Consider the following 8,524-nt stretch of genomic DNA (forward strand, 5'->3'; position numbering starts at 1 on the left):
GATGATAATACAAACAGTTCCTTCAGTGAAGGTGTATCCCTGGTGACAAAGACAAATCAATCAGATGATAACACAAACAGTTCCTTTAGTGAAGGTGTATCCCTGGTGACAAAGACAAATCAATTAGATGATAATACAAACAGTTCCTTCAGTGAAGGTGTATCCCTGGTGACAAAGACAAATCAATCAGATGATAACACAAACAGTTCCCTCAGTGAAGGTGTATCCCTGGTGACAAAGACAAATCAATCAGATGATAACACAAACAGTTCCCTGAGTGAAGGTGTATCCCTGGTGACAAAGACAAATCAATTAGATGATAATACAAACAGTTCCTTCAGTGAAGGTGTATCCCTGGTGACAAAGACAAATCAATTAGATGATAATACAAACAGTTCCCTCAGTGAATGTGTATCCCTGGTGACAAAGACAAATCAATTAGATGATAACACAAACAGTTCCCTCAGTGAAGGTGTATCCCTGGTGACAAAGACAAATCAATCAGATGATAACACAAACAGTTCCCTCAGTGAAGGTGTATCCCTGGTGACAAAGACAAATCAATTAGATGATAATACAAACAGTTCCTTCAGTGAAGGTGTATCCATGGTGACAAAGACAAATCAATTAGATGATAATACAAACAGTTCCCTCAGTGAATGTGTATCCCTGGTGACAAAGACAAATCAATCAGATGATAACACAAACAGTTCCCTCAGTGAAGGTGTATCCCTGGTGACAAAGACAAATCAATTAGATGATAATACAAACAGTTCCTTCAGTGAAGGTGTATCACTGGTGACAAAGACAAATCAATTAGATGATAATACAAACAGTTCCTTCAGTGAAGGTGTATCCCTGGTGACAAAGACAAATCAATCAGATGATAACACAAACAGTTCCCTCAGTGAAGGTGTATCCCTGGTGACAAAGACAAATCAATCAGATGATAACACAAACAGTTCTCTCAGTGAAGGTGTATCCGTGGTGACAAAGACAAATCAATCGGATGATAATACAAACAGTTCCTTTAGTAAGGTGTATCCCTGGTGACAAAGACAAATCAATCAGATGATAACACAAACAGTTCCCTCAGTGAAGGTGTATCCCTGGTGACAAAGACAAATCAATTAGATGATAATACAAACAGTTCCCTCAGTGAATGTGTATCCCTGGTGACAAAGACAAATCAACTAGATGATAACACAAACAGTTCCTTCAGTGAAGGTGTATCCCTGGTGACAAAGACAAATCAATCAGATGATAATACAAACAGTTCCTTTAGTAAGGTGTATCCCTGGTGACAAAGACAAATCAATCAGATGATAATACAAACAGTTCCTTCAGTGAATGTGTATCCCTGGTGACAAAGACAAATCAATCAGATGATAATACAAACAGTTCCCTCAGTGAATGTGTATCCCTGGTGACAAAGACAAATCAATCAGATGATAACACAAACAGTTCCCTGAGTGAAGGTGTATCCCTGGTGACAAAGACAAATCAATTAGATGATAATACAAACAGTTCCTTCAGTGAAGGTGTATCCCTGGTGACAAAGACAAATCAATTAGATGATAATACAAACAGTTCCCTCAGTGAATGTGTATCCCTGGTGACAAAGACAAATCAATTAGATGATAACACAAACAGTTCCCTCAGTGAAGGTGTATCCCTGGTGACAAAGACAAATCAATCAGATGATAACACAAACAGTTCCCTCAGTGAAGGTGTATCCCTGGTGACAAAGACAAATCAATTAGATGATAATACAAACAGTTCCTTCAGTGAAGGTGTATCCATGGTGACAAAGACAAATCAATTAGATGATAATACAAACAGTTCCCTCAGTGAATGTGTATCCCTGGTGACAAAGACAAATCAATCAGATGATAACACAAACAGTTCCCTCAGTGAAGGTGTATCCCTGGTGACAAAGACAAATCAATTAGATGATAATACAAACAGTTCCTTCAGTGAAGGTGTATCACTGGTGACAAAGACAAATCAATTAGATGATAATACAAACAGTTCCTTCAGTGAAGGTGTATCCCTGGTGACAAAGACAAATCAATCAGATGATAACACAAACAGTTCCCTCAGTGAAGGTGTATCCCTGGTGACAAAGACAAATCAATCAGATGATAACACAAACAGTTCTCTCAGTGAAGGTGTATCCGTGGTGACAAAGACAAATCAATCAGATGATAATACAAACAGTTCCTTTAGTAAGGTGTATCCCTGGTGACAAAGACAAATCAATCAGATGATAACACAAACAGTTCCCTCAGTGAAGGTGTATCCCTGGTGACAAAGACAAATCAATTAGATGATAATACAAACAGTTCCCTCAGTGAATGTGTATCCCTGGTGACAAAGACAAATCAACTAGATGATAACACAAACAGTTCCTTCAGTGAAGGTGTATCCCTGGTGACAAAGACAAATCAATCAGATGATAATACAAACAGTTCCTTTAGTAAGGTGTATCCCTGGTGACAAAGACAAATCAATCAGATGATAATACAAACAGTTCCTTCAGTGAATGTGTATCCCTGGTGACAAAGACAAATCAATCAGATGATAATACAAACAGTTCCCTCAGTGAATGTGTATCCCTGGTGACAAAGACAAATCAATCAGATGATAACACAAACAGTTCCTTCAGTGAAGGTGTATCCCTGGTGACAAAGACAAATCAATCAGATGATAACACAAACAGTTCCCTCAGTGAAGGTGTATCCCTGGTGACAAAGACAAATCAATTAGATGATAATACAAACAGTTCCTTCAGTGAAGGTGTATCCCTGGTGACAAAGACAAATCAATTAGATGATAATACAAACAGTTCCTTCAGTGAAGGTGTATCCCTGGTGACAAAGACAAATCAATTAGATGATAATACAAACAGTTCCTTCAGTGAAGGTGTATCCCTGGTGACAAAGACAAATCAATCAGATGATAATACAAACAGTTCCCTCAGTGAAGGTGTATCCCTGGTGACAAAGACAAATCAATCAGATGATAACACAAACAGTTCCTTCAGTGAAGGTGTATCCCTGGTGACAAAGACAAATCAATCAGATGATAACACAAACAGTTCCCTCAGTGAAGGTGTATCCCTGGTGACAAAGACAAATCAATCAGATGATAACACAAACAGTTCCCTCAGTGAAGGTGCATCCCTGGTGACAAAGACAAATCAATCAGATGATAATACAAACAGTTCCTTCAGTGAAGGTGTATCCCTGGTGACAAAGACAAATCAATTAGATGATAATACAAACAGTTCCCTCAGTGAAGGTGTATCCCTGGTGACAAAGACAAATCAATTAGATGATAATACAAACAGTTCCTTCAGTGAAGGTGTATCCCTGGTGACAAAGACAAATCAATCAGATGATAATACAAACAGTTCCTTCAGTGAAGGTGTATCCCTGGTGACAAAGACAAATCAATTAGATGATAATACAAACAGTTCCCTCAGTGAAGGTGTATCCCTGGTGACAAAGACAAATCAATCAGATGATAATACAAACAGTTCCTTCAGTGAAGGTGTATCCCTGGTGACAAAGACAAATCAATTAGATGATAATACAAACAGTTCCTTCAGTGAAGGTGTATCCCCGGTGACAAAGACAAATCAATCAGATGATAATACAAACAGTTCCTTCAGTGAAGGTGTATCCCTGGTGACAAAGACAAATCAATTAGATGATAATACAAACAGTTCCTTCAGTGAAGGTGTATCCCTGGTGACAAAGACAAATCAATCAGATGATAATACAAACAGTTCCTTCAGTGAAGGTGTATCCCTGGTGACAAAGACAAATCAATTAGATGATAATACAAACAGTTCCCTCAGTGAAGGTGTATCCCTGGTGACAAAGACAAATCAATCAGATGATAATACAAACAGTTCCTTCAGTGAAGGTGTATCCCTGGTGACAAAGACAAATCAATTAGATGATAATACAAACAGTTCCTTCAGTGAAGGTGTATCCCTGGTGACAAAGACAAATCAATTAGATGATAACACAAACAGTTCCCTCAGTGAAGGTGTATCCCTGGTGACAAAGACAAATCAATTAGATGATAATACAAACAGTTCCTTCAGTGAAGGTGTATCCCTGGTGACAAAGACAAATCAATTAGATGATAACACAAACAGTTCCTTCAGTGAAGGTGTATCCCTGGTGACAAAGACAAATCAATCAGATGATAATACAAACAGTTCCTTCAGTGAAGGTGTATCCCTGGTGACAAAGACAAATCAATCAGATGATAACACAAACAGTTCCCTCAGTGAAGGTGTATCCCTGGTGACAAAGACAAATCAATCAGATGATAACACAAACAGTTCCCTCAGTGAAGGTGTATCCCTGGTGACAAAGACAAATCAATCAGATGATAACACAAACAGTTCCCTCAGTGAAGGTGTATCCCTGGTGACAAAGACAAATCAATTAGATGATAATACAAACAGTTCCTTCAGTGAAGGTGTATCCCTGGTGACAAAGACAAATCAATTAGATGATAATACAAACAGTTCCCTCAGTGAATGTGTATCCCTGGTGACAAAGACAAATCAATTAGATGATAACACAAACAGTTCCCTCAGTGAAGGTGTATCCCTGGTGACAAAGACAAATCAATTAGATGATAATACAAACAGTTCCCTCAGTGAATGTGTATCCCTGGTGACAAAGACAAATCAATCAGATGATAACACAAACAGTTCCTTCAGTGAAGGTGTATCCCTGGTGACAAAGACAAATCAATCAGATGATAACACAAACAGTTCCCTCAGTGAAGGTGTATCCCTGGTGACAAAGACAAATCAATTAGATGATAATACAAACAGTTCCTTCAGTGAAGGTGTATCCCTGGTGACAAAGACAAATCAATTAGATGATAATACAAACAGTTCCTTCAGTGAAGGTGTATCCCTGGTGACAAAGACAAATCAATTAGATGATAATACAAACAGTTCCTTCAGTGAAGGTGTATCCCTGGTGACAAAGACAAATCAATCAGATGATAATACAAACAGTTCCCTCAGTGAAGGTGTATCCCTGGTGACAAAGACAAATCAATCAGATGATAACACAAACAGTTCCTTCAGTGAAGGTGTATCCCTGGTGACAAAGACAAATCAATCAGATGATAACACAAACAGTTCCCTCAGTGAAGGTGTATCCCTGGTGACAAAGACAAATCAATCAGATGATAACACAAACAGTTCCCTCAGTGAAGGTGTATCCCTGGTGACAAAGACAAATCAATCAGATGATAATACAAACAGTTCCTTCAGTGAAGGTGTATCCCTGGTGACAAAGACAAATCAATTAGATGATAATACAAACAGTTCCCTCAGTGAAGGTGTATCCCTGGTGACAAAGACAAATCAATTAGATGATAATACAAACAGTTCCTTCAGTGAAGGTGTATCCCTGGTGACAAAGACAAATCAATCAGATGATAATACAAACAGTTCCTTCAGTGAAGGTGTATCCCTGGTGACAAAGACAAATCAATTAGATGATAATACAAACAGTTCCTTCAGTGAAGGTGTATCCCTGGTGACAAAGACAAATCAATCAGATGATAATACAAACAGTTCCTTCAGTGAAGGTGTATCCCTGGTGACAAAGACAAATCAATTAGATGATAATACAAACAGTTCCTTCAGTGAAGGTGTATCCCTGGTGACAAAGACAAATCAATTAGATGATAACACAAACAGTTCCCTCAGTGAAGGTGTATCCCTGGTGACAAAGACAAATCAGTTAGATGATAATACAAACAGTTCCTTCAGTGAAGGTGTATCCCTGGTGACAAAGACAAATCAATTAGATGATAACACAAACAGTTCCTTCAGTGAAGGTGTATCCCTGGTGACAAAGACAAATCAATCAGATGATAATACAAACAGTTCCTTCAGTGAAGGTGTATCCCTGGTGACAAAGACAAATCAATCAGATGATAACACAAACAGTTCCCTCAGTGAAGGTGTATCCCTGGTGACAAAGACAAATCAATCAGATGATAACACAAACAGTTCCTTCAGTGAAGGTGTATCCCTGGTGACAAAGACAAATCAATCAGATGATAACACAAACAGTTCCCTCAGTGAAGGTGTATCCCTGGTGACAAAGACAAATCAATTAGATGATAATACAAACAGTTCCTTTAGTGAAGGTGTATCCCTGGTGACAAAGACAAATCAATCAGATGATAACACAAACAGTTCCTTCAGTGAAGGTGTATCCCTGGTGACAAAGACAAATCAATTAGATGATAATACAAACAGTTCCTTCAGTGAAGGTGTATCCCTGGTGACAAAGACAAATCAATCGGATGATAATAGAAACAGTTCCTTTAGTAAGGTGTATCCCTGGTGACAAAGACAAATCAATTAGATGATAATACAAACAGTTCCCTCAGTGAAGGTGTATCCCTGGTGACAAAGACAAATCAATCAGATGATAACACAAACAGTTCCCTCAGTGAAGGTGTATCCCTGGTGACAAAGACAAATCAATCGGATGATAACACAAACAGTTCCTTTAGTAAGGTGTATCCCTGGTGACAAAGACAAATCAATTAGATGATAATACAAACAGTTCCTTCAGTGAAGGTGTATCCCTGGTGACAAAGACAAATCAATCAGATGATAACACAAACAGTTCCTTTAGTGAATGTGTATCCCTGGTGACAAAGACAAATCAATCGGATGATAATACAAACAGTTCCTTTAGTAAGGTGTATCCCTGGTGACAAAGACAAATCAATTAGATGATAATACAAACAGTTCCCTCAGTGAAGGTGTATCCCTGGTGACAAAGACAAATCAATTAGATGATAATACAAACAGTTCCCTCAGTGAAGGTGTATCCCTGGTGACAAAGACAAATCAATTAGATGATGATACAAACAGTTCCTTCAGTGAAGGTGTATCCCTGGTGACAAAGACAAATCAATTAGATGATAATACAAACAGTTCCTTCAGTGAAGGTGTATCCCTGGTGACAAAGACAAATCAATTAGATGATAATACAAACAGTTCCTTCAGTGAAGGTGTATCCCTGGTGACAAAGACAAATCAATCAGATGATAACACAAACAGTTCCCTCAGTGAAGGTGTATCCCTGGTGACAAAGACAAATCAATCAGATGATAACACAAACAGTTCCCTGAGTGAAGGTGTATCCCTGGTGACAAAGACAAATCAATTAGATGATAATACAAACAGTTCCCTCAGTGAAGGTGTATCCCTGGTGACAAAGACAAATCAATTAGATGATAATACAAACAGTTCCTTCAGTGAAGGTGTATCCCTGGTGACAAAGACAAATCAATTAGATGATGATACAAACAGTTCCTTCAGTGAAGGTGTATCCCTGGTGACAAAGACAAATCAATTAGATGATAATACAAACAGTTCCTTCAGTGAAGGTGTATCCCTGGTGACAAAGACAAATCAATCAGATGATAATACAAACAGTTCCTTCAGTGAAAATGTATTCATGTTGATACAGACAGATCAATCAGATGATAACAAAAACAAATGTGTACGATGAACATGTTTTCTGTCACACTAACAGTGGTATAAAATTAATGTGTTTGGGCCATTAAAGGTGTACTGATATCCGACAATTCACAGGAGTGATTTGTTGCCTTTGTGGAGAATACGGGCATATCCTCATCTTGATCAACAAATATGAAATACAGTTTTGTCTTGGATATTTTGGGGGAAATCTCAGAGTTTCGCACTGATAAGATGCGTGACGAATTTTCCATTCGTCATTTGCTTGGTATTGTGCGAATTTCAGTTTCATAATTTAGACTTGTAACAAACACTATCGATCTCCCTTGGACAGTGCTTGTCAGTCAGATCGTATGTTAGGGTCAGAGTGTAAAATGTTTAATCTTTGTATCATGAGTGTATTTTGATGTGTTTTAAGCACACGAAATGCCTTTGAATCAATCTTTTTTGATCTAGGAACATAATTGTCAGTCTTTAAATTATCTAGACATGTTATATATTGCTTAGGTCAATCACATTTAAACTTTATTATTACTTAATACAGAGATATATTCCCGGATGTGAACGTTTTTTGCCACCCCTATATGGGCAGGATCGACATGGTCACATCGGGAAAGATATCGAGTGTTTGCCCGCCGCCATATATGTCTACAACTTCTTGTGAAAGCAGCATGTTAGCGATGTCTGTCCTGCGTCTAGGAACTCCCAAACGAGGTACAAAAAGTAAACTGATTTTGTTCTCTGCTACAACAAAGAATTTTCATTTTGATGCAAATAATTTTATAATGCATTTCATTTCATCAGAGACCGACCCGAAAAGGTCCGGGGTAAAACAGGCTTTCAGCAACCCACGCTTGCTATAAAAAGGCGACTTGGCTTGTCGTAAGAGGTGACTATAACGGGATCAGGTGGTCAGACTCGCTGACTTGGTTGACACATGTCATCGGTTCCCAAATGCGCAGATCGATGCTCATG

Source organism: Haliotis asinina, chromosome 7 (genome assembly GCF_037392515.1).
Source record: "Haliotis asinina isolate JCU_RB_2024 chromosome 7, JCU_Hal_asi_v2, whole genome shotgun sequence".
NCBI classification, from domain to species: domain Eukaryota; kingdom Metazoa; phylum Mollusca; class Gastropoda; order Lepetellida; family Haliotidae; genus Haliotis; species Haliotis asinina.